Source organism: Schistocerca americana, chromosome 7 (assembly GCF_021461395.2).
Source record: "Schistocerca americana isolate TAMUIC-IGC-003095 chromosome 7, iqSchAmer2.1, whole genome shotgun sequence".
NCBI classification, from domain to species: domain Eukaryota; kingdom Metazoa; phylum Arthropoda; class Insecta; order Orthoptera; family Acrididae; genus Schistocerca; species Schistocerca americana.
The window spans coordinates 114,602,208-114,626,847 of NC_060125.1; positions in this window are offsets into that span (position 1 = coordinate 114,602,208).

Below are 24,640 nucleotides of genomic sequence, written 5' to 3' on the forward strand. Positions count from 1 at the left end.
TCTTTCAGGAGTGCTAGTTCTGCAAGGTTCGCAGGAGAGCTTCTGTAAAGTTTGGTAGGTAGGAGACGAGGTACTGGCAGAAGTAAAGCTGTGAGTACCGGGCGTGAATCGTGCTTCGGTAGCTCAGTTGGTAGAGCACTAGCCCGCGAAAGGCAAAGGTCCCGAGATCGAGTCTCGGTCGGGCACACAGTTTTAATCTGCCAGGAAGTTTCATAGAGGGGAGATGTTTGTCCTTTCCAGGTTCCGGAACAGGAACGACGATAGCTTCCCGCCATCGTCTGGGAAAAGTACTGTCGGTCCAAATTCGATTATAAATGCGAAAGAGGTAACACAGACTATGGGTTGATAAATGCAGCAACATTTCCATGTGGATACCATCCGGTCCTGGGGTTGAGGAGCGAGAAGAATAGAGTGCATGTTGGAGTTCCCGCATGGAGAAAACAGTATTATAGCTTTCGCTATTTCGAGAGAAGAAAGCAAGAGGTTGCACTTCCGCTGCACGTTTCTTCGGGAGAAACGCTGGCGGGTAATTTGAAGAGCTCGAAATCTCAGCAAAGTGTTTACCCAAGGAGTTAGAAATTGCGACGGGGTCCACTAACGTATCACGCGCGACAGTGAGCCCAGAGACCGGGGAGAAACTAGGCGCGCCTGATAACCGTCGAAGCCGACTCCAAACTTCCGAGGAGGGAGTGAAGGTGTTAAATGAGCTAACAAAGAATTTCCAGCTTGCCTTCTTGCTATCGCGGATGACGCGACGGCATCGCGCACGGAACTGCTAATAGCGGATACAGTTGGCCAAAGTAGGATGGTGGCGGAAAACGCGAAGAGCACGTCGCCGCTCACGTATTGCGTCACGGCATGCCTCGTTCCACCAAGGAACTGGGGGGCGCCGGGGCAATTCGGAGGTGCGTGGTATTGAACGTTCCGCAGCTGTAAGAATAACGTCGGTAATATGTTTGACCTCATCATCGACGCTCGGAAAGTGACGGTCATCGAACGTCGCTAGAGACGAAAAAAGTGTCCAATCGGCTTGGGCAAACTTCCAGGGTCGCGGGCGCATATAGGGCAGTTAAGGCTGCTGTCTAAGGACACATGGAAAGTGATCACTCGAGTGTGTATCATCAAGGGCGAACCATTCGAAGCGCCGAGCTAGCGGAACAGTACCGACCGAAAGGTCCAAATGAGAGAAATTTGTTGTGGAGACAGACAAAAATGTAGGGACCCCCGTGTTGAGGCAAACTAGATCCGCTTGGTGGAAGACGTCTAGCAATAGTGAGCCACGTGGACAAGGATGTGGAGATCCCCAACGCGGGTGGTGGGCGTTGAAGTCCCCAACCAGCAAATACGGGGGTGGAAGCTGACCAAGAAGTTGAAGGAGATCAGCTCGTGCCATTGGTGTGGATGATGGAATGTATACAGTACAAAGAGAAAAGGTATATCCAGAAAGGGAAAGACGGACAGCGACACCTTGGAATGAAGTGTTCAAGTGGATTGGTTGATAAAGGAGAGTATCATGGAGAAGAATCATGAGTATTCCATGGGCTGGAGTGCCTTCAACAGAGGGGAGATCAAATCGCATGGACTGAAAATGGGAGAGAACAAAGCGGTCATGGGGACGCAGCTTTGTTTCCTGAAGACAGATGACTGGCGAGTAGGATCGTAAGAGGATCGACAATTCATTCCGATTGGCTCGAATGCCGCGGATATTCCAGTGGATAATGGACATAGGGTGAACAGAAAATGGAGGAATGTGACCAAGGTTGCCGTCAACTCAACGACTGCTCAGAGCTTGCGACCGACGGCGTGGAATGGCATTCATTCGAAGGCAGAAGATCCTGATCCATAGGTTGTTCAGGAGCAGCTCCTGCCACCAGCGATTGGCCGGTTGATCGGCCGCCAGCAGTGCGCCTCGGCGACACAGAAGACGACCGAGGGCGATTTCCGCCAGGTGGTGCTGTAGATGAGACACGCCTTGGCAGAGAAGGAGATGAACTGGGTTTCTTATTAGCCTTCTTGGAAATATGATGTTTAGATGAAGGTGGAACCAATGGTTGTGAATTTGGGGTACGTAAAAAATCTTCACGAGTACGCTCTTTTTTCGAAGTCTTGGTGTCTGACTTTTGGGCTCGAGATTTAGCAGAACCCGATGAAGGGTGAGCCGTAGAGTGGGCAGGCGAAAGTGGTGAGGTTGAATGGGCGATCTTTGCACTGGCCGATCTGACGACCGTGGCACTAAAGGTGAGGTCACAAGTCTGCGTGGCCGCCTCCTTTGTTGGCCGAGGAAAAGCAAGGACAGTGCTGTATTTTCCTGTCTGAGGCACGGTGGGCTGTCGACTGGCGAATAATTTTCGAACAGCAAAGATCGACACCTTTTCCTTCACTCTGATTTCCTGGATGAGCTTTTCGTCTTTAAAAATGGGGCAATCTCGAGAGGAAGCAGTGTGGTCACCCATACAGTTGATGCAGCGAGGGGTGGAGGTGGACAAGCACCCTCATGGGCATCCTTGCCACACGTAACACATTTGGCCGGAATGGAACAGGACTGGCTGGTGTGATTGAACCGCTGACACCGATAGCAACACGTAGGGTTTGGGACATAAGGGCGTAAATTATCTCATAGCCTGCTTTGATTTTGGATGGGAGGTGAACTTTGTCAAATGTCAAGAAGACAGTGCGGGTTGGAATGATGTTCGTGTCAACCCTTTTCATAACTCTATGAACAACCGTTATGCCCTGGTCAGACAGGTAGTGCTGAATTTCGTCATCAGACAATCCATCGAGGGAGCGTATGTAAACGACTCCACACAAGGAATTTAAAGTACGGTCCAGTTCCACCCGGACAGGGAAGGTGTGGAGAAGTGAAGTACGCAGCAATTTTTGTGCCTGAAGGACACTGACTGTTTCTAACAACAAGGTGCCATTCCGTAATCTGGAACAAGACTTTACAAGACCTGCAATTGCGTCGACACCTTTCTGAATAATGAAAGGGTTGACTGTGGAGAAGTCATGACCATCATCAGACCGAGAAACAACAAGGAACTGTGTCAACGATGGAAGAACTGTCTGTGGCTGAGAGTCAGTGAAATTACGGTTGTGAGCAGACATAGTGGAAGGTGAAGAAACCATTGCGGAAGTATCCCCCATTATTACCGGCGTCTCTGATGGCGCGCTCCTCCCTTATGGGGGCCCTCTCTGAAGGCACTCCCGCCTTAGGTGATTGTTCACACCTCAGGTCACACCTCCCGACAAACGGACGGAGGGACCAATCGGCACTTTCGGAAGGTATCAGCTCGGGTAATGACCCCTCCCTGGGCCTGGCCGTTACCAGGGGGTACGTACGTGTCCTACCTGTCTACCTGGGGCGGGGAGTTACGCGTTACCCCGTCACCGGCTACGCACGAAAATGCGTGGGTCGGCCTTCAGACACGCACAGGGAGAAGAAAGAGAAAGGGAAAAACAAAGAAAGGGAAAGGAAAGAATAGAGGTCTCAAACGCCGCAGTGGAGGAAAGGGTAAAGAGAAGAGGTAAGGAAAAGAGAAGGACAAAGGAAGGATGAAGACATACAAACAGAGAAGGCGAAGAATGCATTACATTTACGAGCGTCCATATCCGGACGTAGGCACAAACCATACTCCCAGAGGGGGAGAAAGGGAAGGAAAGAGCCAGAGGTGAGGGGAGGGGGGGGGGGCGAAGATGAGGGATAGAGAAGGATGCGGAAAAGGAAGGTATGCAGCCCGGAAAGGAAGGAGGGCCACATTAGCTCGGGGTGCCGTGCTCGCTACGCACGTATCCACAAAAGAGTTGTGGACCCCCTGGGGGGTGTACTGCAGCTGCTAGATGGCTACCAGAACATGGAAGGAAAGCTCGAAGACGTATCAATCAGTAAGTTACGATGGTGAGAGTGTTGTCAATCGTCACCTTTACTCGCTTCAAGATATTGTTATTTCCATTGGTGGCATTCCTTTGAGTCGTTACAGTCGTCTAGTAGAGCGGGAAACTGCTGACGGTTCGCGAGTTGGTGCCGGGACGATGTATTATTCTACTGAAATGGCTGAGATCGTGAATAGCGGGAATCTCTCCGTTGAACAAAAGTCGTTATATGACAAAGTATTATCGAGTGTTAGTCAACGCAGGGTGATAACTGTTTCCTTAACTCCCCCGATGGTACAGGCAAAACCGTTTTGACTCAATTACTACTGGCTGAAATCAGAAGGCAAGGGAAGCTATCATTAACTGTTGCGATTTCTGGGATTGCTGCTTCCTTACTCCCTGGAGGGAAAACTGCGCACACTACGTCCAATATACCTTAGGGTCTGGACATAAATGAAACCCCAGTACGTGCAGTATCGCGGAATAGCAACAAGGCAAGATCGTTGCAGAGTGTGACATTGTTTGGGACGAATGTACCGTGGCACACAAGAAAGCCGTGGGAGCAGTCGGTCGCACACTGAAAGACATCCGCCGAAACGATCGCATTATGTGTGGTGTCACAGTTTTATTTTGTGGTGATTTCCGCCAGACTCTACCCATTACAGTTCGAGGAACCACAGTAGATAAGGTGAGCACGTGTCTCAACCTCTCCGCGCTCTGGTCTCGGGTACAGAAACTGGGTCTGATGCGGAACGTGGGGGTTCATTTGGCTGACAATCCCCGTGCGAAAGAACTCTAGGATGTTTAGTAAAAACCGGCGAGGGTGTATTGCCCGGATCGAGTGAGTTAGACACAGGCTCTCTGGCAGACTCACTAATCGTTCCTTCGGTGGACTAATTTAAACGGCTGCTATAAACCAGAGAATTTTCGAAAAAACTGATGGAAACGAGGTGGTATATCGGTCCATAAATACAGTTCTGGACCGGACCGATGCTACCACTATCCAGTAGAGCTTATTAACTCCCTTCCTGCAGTCGGACTCCACACGCGGAACATCGCTGTGAGAGTGGGTATTACGATTATGCTGGTTCGGAATTTAACCCCTCCCGAACCTGTGTAATGGTACTCACCTTAAAGTGGTGTTGCTTCGTAATAGTATTGTAGAAGATGAAATTCTCCCTGGCTCTGGAGCTGGTGAAATAGTTTTCATACCACGCAAACCCATCATAGCCAACAATTTCCAATTCAAACGCGTGCAGTTTCCCGTGAGCAATATGCTTCGCCATGACGATGAACAAGCCGCTGTTTTCTCGCGCGTCACTAGCTCAGACAATTTGTTTACAATGGCTGCTACGGGCATAAATGTTTTATGTAAAGAAATTATTTAATTTTCGTGATTTCTTTAAATACAATACAAGGCTGTTCCTCTATCCATATCTATTGGTATTTCATACTTCAGATGTCTGTATGTGTGCTTACAAACACACCGATTCTTTACCATTGCGCGCTTTTGGCAGCTTGACCTACGGTTTCTTATACATATTTTTCTAACCGGGAATAAGCTTCAGTAATTTTCAAAATTGTTGCGGGTTCCAGATACATGTGGACGAAGTCGCAGGCAAGTTGTTAAATAAAAATAATACGCTAAACTAAGTCACCAAACTTCCTTAAGTGATCTACACTTCCTTCCAGCATTACGAAATGGCAAAGCTGGGAATATCCTAAATGTATACCAACAACCATTTATTATTTCTTATTGTGTTATAAGTAAGAGTTGTGCAGTATACTATCTATGCGTATCTTTTTTTTCCATCTTCGTCTTTTTAACTAGTTTCAGCACACTGCGAATGTAAAATTTGTTTTATGTCGGAATCTGCCCTTTGCTAAGCCTAAGTAATTTCATACTCGGGGACAACTTAAACTAGTCTACACTCTAATTTGTCAGAACACGGTGACCAAGACATTTATGTCCTTGGTCTACTCAATTATTTCACTTAGATGACGATAATATCGAAAGTAGAGGATTGTTGCTAGTTCCCAGTTATCATTTACTTTAAGTACACGAATTCCTTCACGTTACATCCTAAAAGTTTCAGTGGGTCTAGTGTTTATCGCCTAACAAATAGTTCTCTTGATCGAACTGCAGCACAGTCCCTGATAATTACGCGAATATTTTCGCTGGAAGCATTAGCTAGCACTCTTTTCCTGCACTAGTATTTTCAAGAGCTCTTGAATGTCATTAGAAAAAGTTGGCAGTGTCATTTTAGAGATCAATAATTACTTTGGTATCTCAGTAGGTAGAAAAGTTAACAATATTATCTACATGAGACAGAAAAAATGATCATTTGGGCACTGGCAGATATCGAGATACTTATGCAGTTCTCTTTAACAACTGACGAAATATTAAATGGGTCTTCGTTGAGTTGAAGACATTGCAGAGTTTGTGAATATATTCAAACACCGACAGCGAGCACAAGATACATAACTTATCGAGTACTTGTAACAAAAACCTCATTGATTTTCTATACAAGGAAACTTCTCATGTAGTATACCCTATACGTTGGACTGGAGAATATGATTACTTACAAATTTCTGCTTCTGGGTTTGAAACCACTTATTGACCAACAGAACCTCTTTTTGATCACAGTAAGACAATGTACATTATGGGGAATAGCGTCAATAACGTGATCTAAGTACGCCTCATACCAAATCACTGCACTACTTGATCTTGTTACATTGTACAAGAAATTTGGAGCGATATATTTTTTTCGTAGTAAGAGCTCAAAATATCTCAACACTTCCCACACAAAACGAGTTTTCGCTAATATTACCTTTCCAGAGTGTTGATAAGAAAACATTCATTCATTTTCATAAACATAAAGTTTACGGCTCATGTTCATGTCAAATGCTATCGGTATCATATGCAAGAACACGACATTCTAAAAATTCATTTTTATGATATTATCGTAAAATTTCCTTTAATGTATGTAGTAATCTCGAGCTCATAGCTACGCGGTTCAGTCGTATAAACAAGATGAATAAAGAGCCATTACCTTGGGAAAGACTCCCTTTTGCGTTAGTAACCACAGGGTTATTCACTAAAGTAACCATTATCCTGAATTAGCATTGTATGGTTTATTTATTAACTAGTAAATCATGTCTTCACCGTGACGGAAACACAGCTGTAAAAAAGTCCATCTCAGCTGGTGCGAAAGAGCTGCAAATGAGACATGAGAAGTGTGATATATGTAACTCGCGTATTTTTCCTAATGCGTGATGTATGTTACTCGAATATTTCTCCTTATTGGCACCTAAATCATTTCAAGTGCAAAGTTAACTTTATCGATATTAATATCGGATATTCTTCCTGTTGTTTATCAGCTGAAATTCCTCCTGTATTTCACAAGAGATTTAATAACTTTGTCAATCCTTCAGAAAACCCTAACCTTACACGGAAACAATCTACAGCTTCACATGCTATTACTTACTCAAATCTTATTAGTGTGTCAAGTGTGATACTCATTTGATTGTTGCGTCTTAGCTTTGTGTACTTTAATGTGTACAGGACGTCTCTAATGATCAGGATTAGTTACATCTCATCTCTCAAACTGTTCCAATCAACAGATACATATCATATTACCGAGATATATAGTAAAAGATTGAAAATTTATTGAAGATATCTCCAAAAATGAAGAAAACAGGAAATTGGAATTCAGACTAAGAGAAATATTTTTGTTCCCCTGTTTTATTACCAATTTATTTAGTGAGAACAATAAAATTACGTCCCACTTAGCGAAGAGTTCACAATAAAAGTAGTTGAACAAGGCGGCAGTTACAGCTTCACAGTGAAAAATGCATGGGTTTAAAAAGTGCATGAAGGAATACAATTTTTTGTTAATTATGCCCATGAGGTTTTTAATTTTTGTAGCGTCCAGAAAGTTGTAGCAGAGGAGAGAGAGAGAGAGAGAGAGAGAGAGAGAGAGAGAGGTGGGGGGGGGGGGGGGTACGGGGGAGAGAGAACATGGTAGATTGATGAATGATTTGACACAACGGTTCCGTCTGACACTCAATACGGTGTCAGTTATCTCTCCTTGGTACACATACGATTTACTGTATATCTAGTGGCCTGCTGCATACAGCCTTAGTGATAGTACGTTCCTGGTCAACGAAACGAATCTCGTATGTTTAATTCCTCCGTGACTGCACGCCATACTGACAACGTGACTGACATTCTGAAAAATATAATCAGGCACTGCATTTAACTTACCGGTTTGTGAATTTTCAAATAGATTTACCCTACAAACTTAGTTGCAGTTAACTAAGAGACTAACGAGACTTCATCACTAGAATTCTTATCAGACGCTACGCTCCTTTACTAGAGCGTAATTCTAAATAAGCCCTGTAAGGGACTGAACAGCCCAGAACCAAAGGCAGCTCACTTTAACGCAGATTAAAAAGATATCGACAGCTGAGAACAAAGCAAGAGTAAAATCACTTACTGTGTTCTAAGTGTTCGTTCATTATACCAGCAGCACCTTCACGCAAAAGAGAAATTAATATGTAGCAATGACAGCTTTGCAATTTAAGGTAACTACACGATGATATGCAATGGTAAATGCCAGATAACTGCTATTGTCACAGGTAACAATCGGAATAAGATAATTTTTAAAAAAATGGGTTTAGTTGGAGCTTTAGGTTTGTCAGATACCATGAACAGTTCTGATTTAACGGTAATTGTAACTGTTTCATCACGTAAAAGTAAATGTTATAGATACCAGACAAGTTCCAGGGACTGTAGCCCTTGGTAAACTCTGTGCTGACAAAAGTAATTCTGAGAGAGTAGCTTGAATTTACGACTTCTGAAGTTCAGTTAGCTGTACAGACAGATAGCTTAGAGGCAGAGCAGGCCAAATGTCCACCCCCCCCCCCCCCCTGCGATGGATAGCGGTTGGCCGACTTTCCATAGAGACTCCATGTGTGGATTTGTCTCACCTCGCCGTAACAATGACTGTGCCTATAATGGAAAGTTACTGGGACTTGTTTACGATGTTTGAAGATTACTTACAATAAAGCAATTCAGTACTCCTACACACTGAAAACAAAAAAAAATATGTTTACAGCTGCCAGATAAAACAATATTCAATGATTAACATTTAATTACAGAAAGTTACATATGTTCCTGACAGTGACAACACTTGCATTACAAGGCTACTCAATGTGATGGAGCAACACAAATTTAGAATTTTCTAATACACTGCTGTGCAGGTTTCACAGACATCGATAAAAATAGACTGATCTAGAATTGGTATCATCTCAGTAGGATAAGCAGGTGGGATTCAGTCGAGAAAATCTTTTATTTGGGCGTTACAACTAACGTTAAGAGTCTACCTAGGCGGTCTGTTCATTTGGTACCACTCCCTCGAATTATTGGACGATTTGCAGTGTCATCGTAGAGAATTAGTTCTCATTCTCATGTGAATTGCTGCACGGACACCACAATGAATTAAGTGTAAGGTCTCCTAATAAGGCGGCTACTAAAAGTACTGTACAAAAATGTTTTGTCGAGATTGTTCTGCAAGTTAGGTGACAACATTACTGAGCTGCCAATGCACACTGTTTACACAAATATTGTTTGTCAATTTTTAAATCACACCAAGTTCGCGTACAGTGTGTGCCCTGAATACGTCTAAGATAAGAAACGATTGTTCAAATAACGTTTTGTAATCAGTCTAGTAGTAACAATATGCAATTGCTACGAGATATTTATCCATCATAGTCTGTTAGAACATGTGAGAGACCGTCTCTGATTTAGAAAGAGACTGTTCTGCTGTTACTTTTATTGTGTTGTGCTGAAGAAGAAAGATGTCAAAGAATATCTGAATAAACAATTATTATATGTATCAAAATCGACGAATAACTCATGCAATCCACAATCTGCTCAAGTACACATTCATAAATTCGCAAGTAATATAACAATATCGACAGTTAAAATATTACGTTCGATAGTCTGTTATCGAGTATCTAGCGAGCTGACGTTAACTTACCAGAATTCGAAAAGAATTTATTAATTAAGGAAAAAGAAGAAAAGAAGACGAATGTCACGCTGTTTCTTTTCCACCAAATAACGCTCCAATTGAAAGTAACTGTGACATTTTTCTTTTTTAATTATTTACGCATCTGGTTATCGCTGTGCAGAGCTGCGTTCATTTCATTAAATTAAATCCAATGTGAATTCCAGTTTGGTTGAATCCAGGAGCTGATTTCAATCCACGTACTGCCATTTTATTTAAGGTCTCTGTAGTTTCTCTACATGAGTTAATGCCATTTGTTTCCTTTAAAATGACGGCAGTCGATTTCGTCTCTATTTCTCCTCTCTTTAATTTCCAATTTGAAGATTGTTTTACACTTATGACCTTAATAGCTGAGTCCCACTCTTTTCGTCTTTCTCTCACTATTTTTTCATTCATGTAACTTTATCATTGCGTCCCTCCAGTACTTTTACCACTGGCACACCACTTTGTTATTACGCTTTGGAAACACACGCTTCAATACGAGTATGCAACTAGTAATGGGAACTCTTCTTTTTGCAATAGTCTCCACAACCTTCCTATTGTACACACTCTACTGAATACACGTTTCAGTGTACATATAGAACACAGTCATCTAACAGGACATCAAAAACTTCCGTTGATAAACATTATCCAGATCTCAAAATGTCTTGTCATCTCGTGTTTCGTCAGTTCTACTCACTTCCTTTTTTTCTCCAACAATATCTTTTAACCTTAGTGCAACAGTCGCCAATGAGGCAACTTGCCTAAGTAATTCATCACTTACCTGATCTTTGGCTTGGCTGTCTCAGTCAGCTTGTGGGTTTACTTGCTTTCATGTCATGTTCTTTTATTATTTTCTGATCAACATTTCTTTAAAACATTCACTTTGCGCTAATGTTGCTCGCCACATGTATATTTTGTCCTGAATAATTATCTGTAAGTATTTTCCATTTTTGTTAATGCATCCACTGTGTAGATTTTTTAAAAATAATTGGTGATAATACATCTATACATTACCATGTACTTCAGATCTACAAATTACAAGTGTATCAGATTTTTAAAGAATTGTCCGAGTTAACACAGTCTATATAACGAAATTATTTATTTCTGGTGACAGGTTTCAGCCAGTAGAGGCCACTATGAAATCTATAAATTAATGTGATATTTAAAATTAATAATATGCCACTAGTAGTAAGAAATTGCGAAAGGTGGCAGTCAGCATTACTGCCATATTCTGTGTCATCACCTGGTGACGTCAGCCAATGACTTCCTGATGTTGCCGGATTTCAGCACCCACTCCCCAATGACCCTCCTGACATCATAAGCCTACAGGTTGGAAATAGATTACATCCGTGCGAAAAAGATGTTCATATGCCAAAGTAGGAGGAGCTATGCAGGGAAGGTAGGGAGACTAGGATCTAATGTCGCACAAACACCGAGATCATCAGATGTGGAGCACAGATGCAGATGGTGTCGAGTATGGGGAAGGAAATTAGTTGGAACCTTTCAGAGGAACCACGCAGAAATTCGATGGAGCAATTTGGAGACATCATGGGAAACCTAAATCTCCATGGGCGGAATTTCAGAGTTCCCAAACTAATCGTCTACCTGAACATTCGTCAGTACAAATTAAAATAATGCAGCTGAACACTCTGTATCACAAAAAAATTCGTTGATACTGAATTTTTTGCAAAAAATGATCTTATTGCAGCTAAAATAGGATTGTGACACACAGCACATGCCGAAATGGAAATGTACATTTAACACCAGCAGCAGTGTGTTTGAATGGAAAGAACAGCACTCCCTTCACATCATGGAAACGATTTTGACACAGGCGAGTGTCGTCATAGTCTTCAACTCCGCCCAAGAAGTGCACAGTCTCTCCTACACCCGCCCCCAGATCTACTTTCACAGAAATTCCCCCGACACCTCTGATGTCGCACATCTGAGAACCCACTTACGCTTACACAGAATGCAGACTAACTCAGCATACCCCTAACGTCACGTCTGACATGCTAAAGCAGGTGCATGGTGCATCGGTACCTTTTTTCCTCATTTCATATGGCACACTTCCCCCAAGCCTACTTGCACTATGTTTTAAATGATGGGAAATCAAGGAAAATCATTCTGATATCCTTTATTTCTGATGTTGCCCCAGTGCCCGCTTCCCCCACAGACTAGCAAATTTCGATCCAATGATTTATATATCGAAACCAATAGATATTGTGTCGAAATCAGTAAATTTTCTGTCGAATTCGCTGAATTTAGTATAGAAATAATGTCAAAAACGGTTTTTTTAACATTTGCTTTTAGAGCTGCTGATGGGGTATCTGGTAGAAGTTTGAAGTTCTAACAAAAAGAAGCATATACAGCACGTAGAAGAAGCTGTAAGGAAGCATAAGAATGTAAGTCTACAGGGCAAGTACTGATAAAAAGATCGAGATAAATGCTTTTACACATACCATACAGTAGTCACTGTTTCTTTTGTAGTTTCTCTACAGGTATTGTATACCATGGAGGAGCCCTCCTATTATGAACTTCACTATTAGGACACACATATTCGGTGCATGGTCAACCATTTATTTGAACTTGATGTGCTAGAGGAATGACTGGGATACATTCATACCAGCGAATTGAAGTATTCTCTTATGTTTTCGGTTACAGCTGGGGGAGGACAGTGATTTACACCGGTCTATTTTGAACTTTATAATATCGTCAACACAAACTGATGTATGAACACAATGTGTTTTAGAAATCAGACAATTTCGTGTCGAAATTACTTAATTTTATGCCCAAATTATTGAATTACGTGACGAAATCAGCGAGTTTTCTGTCGAAATAAAAGAATTTTGCGGCGAAATCACCGAAGCAGATTTCCACGATAACTATAGGGCTGAACACTGACTCACCACGACAGGGCTATATAAGTTCTGTATCACTCACATAGAAACCGTGCTGCTAAGGGGCTATTAATAAATACAGTGTCATTCCTCTCACAAGTCGGTAAGTCATTATAGCCTCGCTTTCAATCGAGAACAATATTACCAGGCTTATTCTCATATAGGGGAGAGGTGATCGATAATATCTGAAATAATTAATACCGTTGAAAAAGTTTTAATTAAAATTTTCGATGTATAATTTCTCATCAGAATAACGCCGGCAGCAAAGTAGCTCCTCCGGGAAATCAAAGAGGGTTCAAAGCGGCTACTTTTATTTCTAAATTCTACTGCATAAACTATGTGCGGATACTGTTAGTTCTCTCGTTTTCTGCGCTCTGAATAAGTCTACGTAGCTGCGGTGTGCGATATAGCCGGAATTTCAGTGTGATATGCTACAGAAGGGATCGGGGCACTTCTGTTAAACTGTAAGGATAGTGACTGTAGTTAATTTTTACGGGCCTGACTTACGTTGAAACTTATACTGAGGATCTTTGCCGCAAGGTCATGGACTAACATTAGCTGAGGAATAGTGGGCGCGAGAGAAAGTAGCGCTCAGTATTAATCTCTATTACATTCCGAATAACCGATAATAGGAACACTGGCTTATACGAAGGGACTTTAAATCGAGTATAAGAACGGAATTGGACTTTGCTTCGTGAATGTAAAAGCGTGCGAAGTTTGAATGACTGTACAGAAGTATGTAACGGACCATAGAACTAGTTGTAATATCTTTGAGTGACGAGCTACAATAATCACGGACATTTTAGTTGCAGTCATTGATGACAGCAATTGTAGGATCTACCCTCTCTTTCTCTTTATACAAGACGCAATCATTCATGACCTAATTATTATTAAATGTTGTTAATAAAAGATCTAAAGCGATTTCCACAATAGCGTGTGTATTAGTCAACGATAATCAAAGGCAAGCTGCGAACTCTCTGGATGACGGAAGGTTTGGTTATGAAATATTGCTAAACGTAAAATGTGACTTATAAGCTATTTAAAATTTAATTGCCAATCGGTCAGAAATAATGCAAAATCGAAAACAGTGCGGATAAGTAGTAACTTCGGAAATAGGGAGCTGAAATAATGAGTAACATCCAAAGACGTTATTAACTATCTTGTCTTTGGTAACGCAGCTACAAATGAAGGGTGATCGACTGTGCAAAAAGGCAACATTAATTATTATTATGAAAATCCGAACTTAAGTCGCCGTTACAGTGAAGTTGTTTGTGGCTGCTCCATCTGATGTGTAGATGCAACGAAAAGTCGGGCATATACACTAGATAACTACTTCAATAACTTATGTCAGAGAAGTCGATGACAGCAGATCGACGGAGGGCGACATCATTCACAGCTCCCAGTCAGATGAATGGTGGCCACAATTCTGGGGAAAATTTCAACCCAAAAACGCTAGAAGATTGCTGTTAATGAAATATAAGGAAGTGGAAATGCATATCTTCTTGTAGAAAAGATGTGTGCAGATATGGCTGCAGTTTGTGTATGGTAAACAGAAAACTGCAAATGTTCTTTAGTTTGCACCAAATAGAAATTTAATGTGCTGAGACACTGATTCCACAGACTTGAACAGACTTAATGTATATTCACACGGCTGATTCTTTGCTATTTGCGTCACACACAGAAGTCACGGTTTGAAGTTACGTACTCACGCATCACCATTTTGTTAAAAGTAGCAGAAAATCTTGTGTTCTATCCAGGTCCATTTTCTACAGGGTGCTACTGCACTATTCCAGGTCAGCCAGTCCTACTTTATATGGTGTGTCACGAAATTTTAATGTGCCTCCACGCCAATTTTGCTCATTATAGATCTTGTTGTCACGTTGTAGTCACGTAAAAGCTAAATGATGTATTTGCCTTGTTGCTGCGTCACAAAGACATGAACTTGGAGAATTTGTCACATAGATAGGTGATAAAAGCACCGCAATTTTCCTTCTTTAACATTACAGACTGCCTTTTCCGTAATTTTATTTGACAGCCCACTTGATCATAGACTAAAACCACCATAATATTGTCACAAAACGACTTTTTAAGGGGCGTATGCACATTTAAATTCTTCTTGCTAGGGAAAGTCCAGTTTTCATGTAATTTACGCTACTAGTAACGGAAACAAGACTGTTCAAAATCACCAATAATAATCGAAAAACCAAAGCGTTCGTGAGTTGGACACATCATCATCCCTAGCATTAAGGTAAGTTAATACTTTAGGGCACAACATGTTCAACTACCACGTATTTAAACCCGTCCATGATGTAAAAATGGCATGCACATGCTGCAAGAATGTTTCTGCTTAAAAACTGAAGTATGAACAGGTCAACTACAGAAGGTATCTCTGACGGAAGGAGTTGTAGTCAGTAGCAAAAGAAATAGAGCCACAATCATCTTCTGAACAAATGTCGTTGTGCAGTTCAGCGCATGATATGCGAGACGTACTCGTTTGCATATGAAGCCATGCTCAACGATCAGTTATCATTATCAATGACGCCCATAAGCGTCGTCCAGACCAATTCAGCGAAGCTTCATTCAGAATTTTTTTTTTTGTGGTTTTAGGGTGCACAACTACAGTGGTCATTAGCGGCCAGACTAAGTTAGGAATGCACCACGAGGCACAAGTTTACAACAGCATCTAAAAGGGCAAACACGATAAAAGACAGATTGACAGGCATAGGATTAAATAAAAAAAGCATAATCAAATGTCCTTAGACATGTTTGTCAAGGCGATAAAACGAAGAACACGAGCAGCTGCTCCTGGGTCATCCGCTAAAATGACATCTAGAGTACATGGCAGGCCAAGATCAAGACGCAGTGTATTAAAATCCGGACAGGACGTTAAAATGTGGCTGACCGTCAGCAATTGCCCACATGGGCCGAACGGCACCGGCGCAGCCGTCAGCAGATGGCGATTGCTGAACCGGCAGTGTCCAATTCGTAACCGGGCCAAAACGACCTCCTCCCGCCGAGAAGGGCGTGAGGAGGACGTCCAAGCCGCGGGAAGAGGTTTCAAGGCCCGAAGCTTGTTGTCCCTAAGTGCAGCCCAACTCGGCATGCCACAGTGATAAAATGCGCCGACAAATTACCCTGCTACAATCTGATGAAGGGACACAACAGGAAGCTGTCCGAGGCTGGAGGACCGCAGCCTTGGCCGAGGCATCTGCAGCTTCGTTCCCAGGGATACCGACATGGGCAGGAACCCACATAAAGGCAACCGGAGAACCGTCGTCCACCAGCTGCTGAAGAGAGAGTTGGATCCGGTGCACGAAAGGGTGAACCGGATACGGATCACGATGGCTCTGGATGGCGCTCAGGGAATCGGAGCAGATGACATAAGCAGAATGTCGGTGGCGGCAGATGTAAAGAACAGCCTGGTAGAGGGCAAAGAGCACAGCTGTGAAGACCGAACAATGGCCATGGAGCCGGTATTTGAAACTTTGTGCCCCGACAATAAAAGAACACCTGACCCCGTCATTGGTCTTAGAGCCATCTGTATAAATGAAGGTCATATTAATGAACTTCAAACGATATTCGACAAAACGGGAGTGGTACACCGAACCGGGGGTAACCTCCTTTGGGAGCGAGCTGAGGTCAAGGTGAACGCGAACCTGAGCCTGGAGCTAAGATGACGTGTGGCTCTCGCCCACTCGAAAGGTTGCAGGAAGTGAAAAATCAAGGTGTTGAAGGAGGCGACGAAAGTGAACTCCAGGGGGTAGCAGGGCAGAGACATACAACCCATATTGACGGTCGAGAGAATCGTCAAAAAAGGAACGATAAGACGAGTGGTCGGGCATTGACAGTAGCCGACAGGCATACCGACAAAGCAGTATATCGCGCCGGTAGGTGAGTGGCAATTCACCGGCTTCAGCATGAAGACTCTCGACGGGACTAGTATAAAACGCTCCGATCGCAGGACGTAAACCCCGCTGTTGTATGAAGTCGAGGCGGCGTAAGATGGACGGCCGTGCAGAGGAGTAGACGAAGCTCCCATAATCCAGCTTGGAGCGGACGATCGACCGATATAGGCGAAGTAGGACGGTTCGATCCGCTCCCCACGACATACCACTGAGAACACGGAGGACATTTAGAGAACGGGTACAACGGGCAGCCAAATATGACACATGTGAAGACCAGCTAAGTTTCCTGTCAAATGTAAGACCTAAAAATTTTGTTGTCTCCACGAATGGGAGAGCAACGGGACCGAGTCGTAAGGATGGTGGGAGAAACTCTTTGTAGCGCCAGAAGTTAATACAGACCGTCTTCTCGGCAGAAAAACGGAAGCCACTGGCGACACTCCAGGAGTAAAGACAGTCAAGAGAACGCTGAAAACAGCGCTCCAGGAAACATGTACGCTGCGCACTGCAATAGATAGTAAAATCGTCCACGAAAAGGGAGCCTGGTACATCAGCTGGGAGCCAATCCATTATTGGATTGATCGCTATGGCGAAGAGAGCGACGCTCAAAACTGAGCCCTGTGGCACCCCATTCTCCTGGCGAAAGGCGTCTGACAGGACAGAACCCACACGTACCCTGAACTGTCGATCCATTAAAAAGGAACGAATAAAAAGAGGGAGGCGACCGCGAAGGCCCCACGTATGCATGGTGCGGAGAATGCCCGCCCTCCAACAGGTGTCGTAAGCCTTCTCCAGATCAAAGAACACAGCCGCGGTCGGGCGCTTCCGCAAGTAGTTATTCATAATGAAGGTCGACAAGGTAACCAGATGGTCAACAGCAGAGCGGCGCCTACGAAATCCACATTGTACATTGGTAAGTAGGCGTCGAGATTCGAGCAGCCAAACCATACGAGAGTTAACCATTCGCTCCATCACCTTACAGACACAGCTGGTAAGCGAGATGGGTCGATAACTGGAAGGCAAATGCTAGTCCTTCCCCGACTTAGGAATCGGTACAACAATAGACTCACGCCAGCATGCGGGAACACGTCCCTCAATCTAGATGCGATTGTAAGTACGAAAAAGGAAACCTTTACCCGCAGGAGAAAGTTTCTTCAGCATCTGAATATGAATAGAATCAGGCCCTGGAGCGGAGGACTGTGACCGGGCAAGTGCATTTTCGAGTTCCCGCATGGTGAATGGGGCATTATAACTTTCACGATTCGAGGAGCGGAAGTTGGGTGGCCTAGCCTCCTCTGCCTGTTTTCGGGGGAGGAAGGCAGGGTGGTAATGAGCGGAGCTCGAAACCTCTGCGAAAAAGAGGCCGAAGGCATTGGAGACATCCTCAGGGGCCACAAGGACGTCATTCGCGACCGTCAAGCCAGAAACTGGTGAGTGGACCTTAGTGCCAGATAGCCGGCGCAGGCTACCCCAGACAATAGAAGAAGGAGTAAAACTGTTGAAGGTGCTTGTGAAAGCAGCCCAGCTGGCTTTCTTGGTTTCTTTAATAATACGACGACACTGTGCACGTAATCGTTTATAATTGATACAATTCGCCACCGTAGGGTAGCGTTTAAAGGTGCGTAAAGCACGTCGACTAGCACGTAAAGCATCTCTACATGCTGCGGTCCACCAGGGCACTGGTACACGACGTGGAGAAGTAGTAGTGTGAGGGACGGAATATTCAGCAGCAGTGAGAATGACTTCCGTGAGGTGTGCGACCTGACTATCGCAGCTTGTGAAGGTTTGATCCTGAAAGGTCGCCCTGGAAGAGAAGAGCCCCCAGTCTGCTTTGGAGATGTTCCAACTAGCTGAGCACGGAGAGGGGGTATGATGCAGGAGATGGATAACACACGGGAAGTAGTCGCTCGAATATGTGTCAGATAGTGCATACCACTCAAACCTGCGGGCAAGCTGGGTAGTACATATAGAGAGGTCTAAATGGGAATAGGTGCGAGATGTGTCCGAAAGAAAAGTAGGGGCGCCAGTATTGAGGCAGACAAGATTGAGCTGATTGAAAAGATCTGCTAACAGGTAGCCCCTCGGACAGGATGCCGGAGAGCCCCAAAAGGGATGGTGGGCATTGAAGTCTCGAGTTAACAAAAATGGTGCAGGTAGCTGAGCAATAATTTGCATCATGTCTGCCCTGGTAACAGCAGACGACGATGGAGTGTAAACGGTACAAATGGAAAATGTAAAAGTGGGGAGAGTAATTCGGACGGCAACTGCCTGCAGGCCAGTGTGCAATGTGATGGGATAGTAGTAAATATCATCCCGGACTAGTAACATAACCCCTCCATGAGCCGGAATACCTACCACAGGGGGTAGGTCAAAACGCACAGAGGTGTAGTGTGCCAAGGGAATTTGATCGCATGGGCGTAGCTTCGTTTCCTGGAGGGCTACGACGAGTGGACGGTGCAAGCGGAGCAGCAACTGTAAGTTGGTTGGTTGGTTTGGAGAAGGAGACCAGACAGCGTGGTCATCGGTCTCATCGGATTAGGGAAGGATGGGGAAGGAAGTCGGCCGTGCCCTTTCAGAGGAACCATCCCGGCATTGGCCTGGAGTGATTTAGGGAAATCACGGAAAACCTAAATCAGGATGGCCGGACGCGGGATTGAACCGTCGTCCTCCCGAATGCGAGTCCAGTGTCTAACAACTGTAAGTCCTCTCGGTTGGAGCGAATGCTGCGAATATTCCAGTGAATAAGTGCCATCGTGAGAAAAAAAGGAAGATGAAAGAAGGGGTCACCTCGAAGGCCGCTGAGGGCCTGGCTTCGAGCGAGCACTGCCACCGCTATCAGTAGGCGGACAGTCATCGTCCATTGGTTCAATAGGTTCATCGGCCATCTTGTCAAGATGGCCGGGAGGGGGAGCTTACTCTACAGGGGACCGGCCAGATGTTCGGCTACCAGCGGTGCGGTCAGGCGAAACAGATGACGGCCTGGGGCGGCAACCGCTAGGTGGCGCAGGAGAAGAAATGCGCCGTGGCGGAGAAGGAGAACTGTGCTTCCTATGAGCCTTCTTGGAAGGACGTTTAGTGGAAGTACTGGTCGACGGCTGGGAGTTCGAGGCACGTAGGACGTCTGCACGGGACGGTTCCTTCTTGAAGGCCCGTGCATCTGACTTGAACGGACGACCGTGGTGCTGAAGGTCAGATCGCATGTCTGCGTCACCACCTCCATGGTAGTCCGAGGAGAGGCGAGGACAGTACTGTATTTCCCCGCTGGGAGCAGCGTGGGCTTCCTACTAGCAAATAGCTTGCGAGCAGCCGAGGTGGACACTTTCTCTTTGACCTGAATTTCTTGGATGTAGCGTTCTTCTTTGTAGATGGGACAGTCGCGCGAGAGGATGCTGCATGGTCCCCCCCCCCCCCCCCCCCCCCTGACAGTTCACACAACGAGGAGACGGAGGTGGACAGTCACCCTTGTGGGCATCCCTGCAGCATTGGAACAAGACTGGCGAGTGTGATTAAAACGCTGACACTGGTAGCAGCGCGTAGGTGTCGGGACATGGGGGCGAACAGAAATAACCTAGTAGCCCGCTTTGATGCGTGACGGGAGCTGAACACTATCAAAGGTCAAGAAAAGTGTCTGTGTCGGTACAAGGTCATTGTTGACCTTTTTCATGACCCTATGGACAGCCGTCACGCCCTGCTCAACGAGGAAAGACTGAATCTCCTCGTCAGTCAATCCGTCGAGTGATCTAGTATATACCACACCAAGAGACGAATTCAAAGTGCGGTGAGCCTCCACCGGGACACGGAACATGTACAGAAGTGTGGCCCGAAGCAGTTTTTGTACCTGAAAGACGCTCTCAGTTTCTAGTAACAAGGTACCATTATGCAACCTGGTACAATACTTGACAGATCCGGCTATGGCATCTACGCCCTTGTGGATAACGAAAGGGTTGACAGAGGAAAAATCCTTTCCGTCCTCAGATCGAGAAACTACGAGGAACTGTGGGGCAGGCGGTAGTACTTTTGTCACTGGTGGCTGGTCAAGTTTCCGTTTGTGGGCTGAAGTCGAGAGAGAAGAAGAAGAGAAATCCATTGCGGAGGAATCCCCCATGATTGCCAGCATCTCCGATGACGCGCTCCTTCCTTGTGGGGACCCTCTCAGAGGGCACTCCCGCCTTAGGTGAATGTTTACACCTCAGGTTACACCTCCGGAGAAACAAACGGAGGGACCAATCGGCACGGTCAGAAGGCATCAGCTCAGGCGATCACCCATCCCTGGGCCTGGCCTTTACCAGGGGTACGTGCGTGCCTTACTTGTCTACCCAGGGTGGGGAATTACGCGTTAGCCGGCCGAAGTGGCCGTGCGGTTAAAGGCCCTGCAGTCTGGAACCGCAAGACCGCTACGGTCGCAGGTTCGAATCCTGCCTCGGGCATGGATGTTTGTGCTGTCCTTAGGTTAGTTAGGTTTAATTAGTTCTAAGTTCTAGGGGACTAATGACCTCAGCAGTTGAGTCCCATAGTGCTCAGAGCCAAATTACGCGTTACCCCCGTCACCAGCTACGCGTGCGAACGCGTGGGTCGGCCTTCAGGCGCGCACAGTGAGGAAGGAAGAAGAGGAAAAAGAAAGAGAGAGGGAGAGAGAGGACAGACTGTTTCAAACGCCGAGGCGGGGACCAGAGAAGGCAAGTAGAAGAAGGCAAGGAGAAGAAGGCAAGGGAAAGAGTAAGGAAGACAGTGAGATGGAGAAGAGCAAAGAAAGGAACCAACCAAAGGAAGGAAGAAACGAGAAGAAGTGAAAAACCAAAATGACCGCCAATATAAGTTGTGGAACCGTCCGTCTCCGGACGCAGGCGCTCACTACCCCGTTGATGGGGAGGGACTTCTTTTAGTCGCCTCTTACGACAGGCAGGAATACCTCGGGCCTATTCTAACCCCTGGACCCGCAGGGGGGTCATTCAGAATGATTGAAATGGCTCTGAACACTATGGGACTTAACGGCTGAGGTCATCAGTCCCCTAGAACTTAGAACTACTTAAACCTAATTAACCTAAGGACATCACACACATACATGCCCGAGGCAGGATTCGAACCTGCGACCGTAGCGGTCGTGCGGTTCCAGACTGAAGCGCCTAGAACCTCTCGGCTACACCGGCCGGCGAAGCTTTATTCTCTCATTCCGGCAACGGAGATGGAACCTTGTGATTAAAATGTGGTGAGAGCTTGAAACATTGGTAAGAAATGCACTCTGGCTTTTGTTTGTGGTTCTCGTGGAGGATAAATATTTTGTATACCTTATGAAAGGAGAAAGAGGTTTTGATGGCAGCAAAGGATGCAACTAATGTCAAACTTCTTCCAGATCTTCATGAAGAAGTAACTTCTGTTAGCCTCAGAGCAACAGTTGCTTCGTCATCTGAACTGCAGGTAACAGTGCGGTCCATCGAGCAATCGCACCAGCATAAAATTTGTTTCCACAAAGAGATGGAAATGAGAAGTGTAATTTTTTCCATGCAGATGTATATCTGTTACAAATGTGGACCTTCCTTTTCCTACTGTGCTTTTAGTCTGCATCCTATTTCAGCGACTGTAAGAGCATTTTTGCCGAAATAAATTCAGTATCAACAAACACTTTTAATGTAGAGTATCTTTAATTGCGTTATTTTGATTCCTAAAGAGGATTATTTCAGTAGATAAATAGTACTGAAACTCAAATTTCTATAATATGGCAATTTTTTAGCTTAATTAAATTGAAAATTATTATTGTGTTGTTAATACGGTATACATTTTCATACTTTATGAAGTGCGAAAAGTAAATTATTGTTAAAACGATGAAATTATTTTTTCATTTTACACCAGCCCTAATCAAAATTCTGGGATATGTACGACATAAATTTAGCATGAATTGCAATGAAACCTAATGGAGCGATCATATACACAGGTATGATGTCTATGAATTTCACTTTTATGGAAATTCTGTTTAATTAGATCAATAGTAGCAAAGTTAGGTATAACACACATAAACGCACTTATAAAATTATACTCTTAGTCTAGCACAATAAATTCCATCCAGCATCTATGCTTTCTGCAGTGCTGTTTTCGTTACCATCATTCTCCATATGTATAGTACACCTAGCCGTCACCTTCACGGTATAGATTGGTTGCAGAATGGCAGGATGGTCTGGTGATTCTGGAATCATACGTTCCTGTCAGTTTCTTCAGAATCTTATGTTTTCTTTACTGTGAAGTTCCAGACAACGTGCACCACCCAGTACTGCATGGCTGACAGCATCAGTTCGTACACCTGACTATGAACACGCGTGTTGACATCTACACATAGATAATGGTATCATTATGCCCGAAATGACAGACGAATTTAGTGTCTTGAGTGCTCGTCAGACGGTTATGAGAGTTTCACATATATGCCTGTCATGTAAGCTCGTCCAAGACACACCATGCCAGCATATGTCTCCGCTAATCGCTTATGAGTACAAAAACTTTTTGCAGTCACAGGAATAGACTTCTCAGGCTTATTATGCATTTAAAATTTGTACACTGTCAACAGATGCTACATCCCTCTCTTCACACTTGCTACTGTACGTACGGCAGACCAAGAACTTTCCTTGAATACGACTACTGTCGAATTTCTGTTACATCAAAGCCTACCAATAGCAAAAATCTGTGTCCGTTAAGGAATAATAATCAAAGTAACTGCTACAAGCTATAGGTCAAGAATGAATAAACCAAAGCCACAGAAATGTGTGTGTCAGGGGGTAAACTGTCTAGCAATATTATTCTCACTCACCCTCTGGTTCTCTTCCTCAGCGTAAATTTTGATTTCTGTAACTTCATGGTCAATTCGTGAGATATGCATCGGAAGTGGAAGCAATAATTCACTCGACTCTTTTTTTCCTAATTATAGTTATTTTTCTAGTAGCTCACATTGTTCTTGGGCGAGTGTTCCTATGTGAGGGGTACCACTATTTCCTGTTGCTGCCCGAGCGGTTCTAGGCGCTTCAGTCCGGAACCGCACGACCGGTACGGTCGCAGTTTCGAATCCTCCCTCGGGTATGGATGTGTGCGATGTCCTTAGGTTAGTTAGGTTTAAGTAGTTCTAAGTTCTAGGGGACTGATGACCTCAGATGTTAAGTCCCATAGAGCTCAGAGCCAGAGCCTGTTGCTGCAACGTTCATAGACTCTCGGGAAATCAGTGTGTTCTGTTCCTGAATAGATGAAAATTGCTCTATTATTGGGAGCGTAAATTAGCTCTCGCTGTTGGCAAAGAGTGGGCAGAACCTGTAGGAGTGCAGCGTAGAGGACAGCGACTCCAGATCTATTTAACAACACAAGCGTTTGGCCTTCGGAACCGTGCGTGACTTTCGAGTGGAGAGCAAGTAACACACGTATTTCATGCACATTGAACATGTCGAGTTTGGTACCTACCAAATACCTGAACTGTGAATTTACTTTCAGAATATTTTCTTATAGAATTTACTTTATTTACTAGCGATTCATCAATAACATTAACACATTTAATCACAAAAGGTGAGCGTGGAAAAGTTGTCAGGGAGTAACTGATGAAAATGAAACTACCTTTAACAAATGGGAATTTTATTCATAAAAACCTTTTCAAAAACAGATTTAAAATTTATAAGCAGAAAAGCACCCTCAAAATATCAAGTTACAATTTTATTTAGAGGCAGAAAGAACAATATTGACAGTATGAGCCTTCAGGCTGAGAAGCTCGCCGCTCCCTTTCAACACGGCCATAGTCACAACTGATCACAACAACCTCTGAAAGACTACACTGGTGCAAATCTGCAAGACACCAGATTACTTTTAACTAAAAATTTTAACAACTCACACAAACACATTAACTATGCACCCTATAAGAGGGATGGAAATGGTACAAACACTCACACTAAGAAAT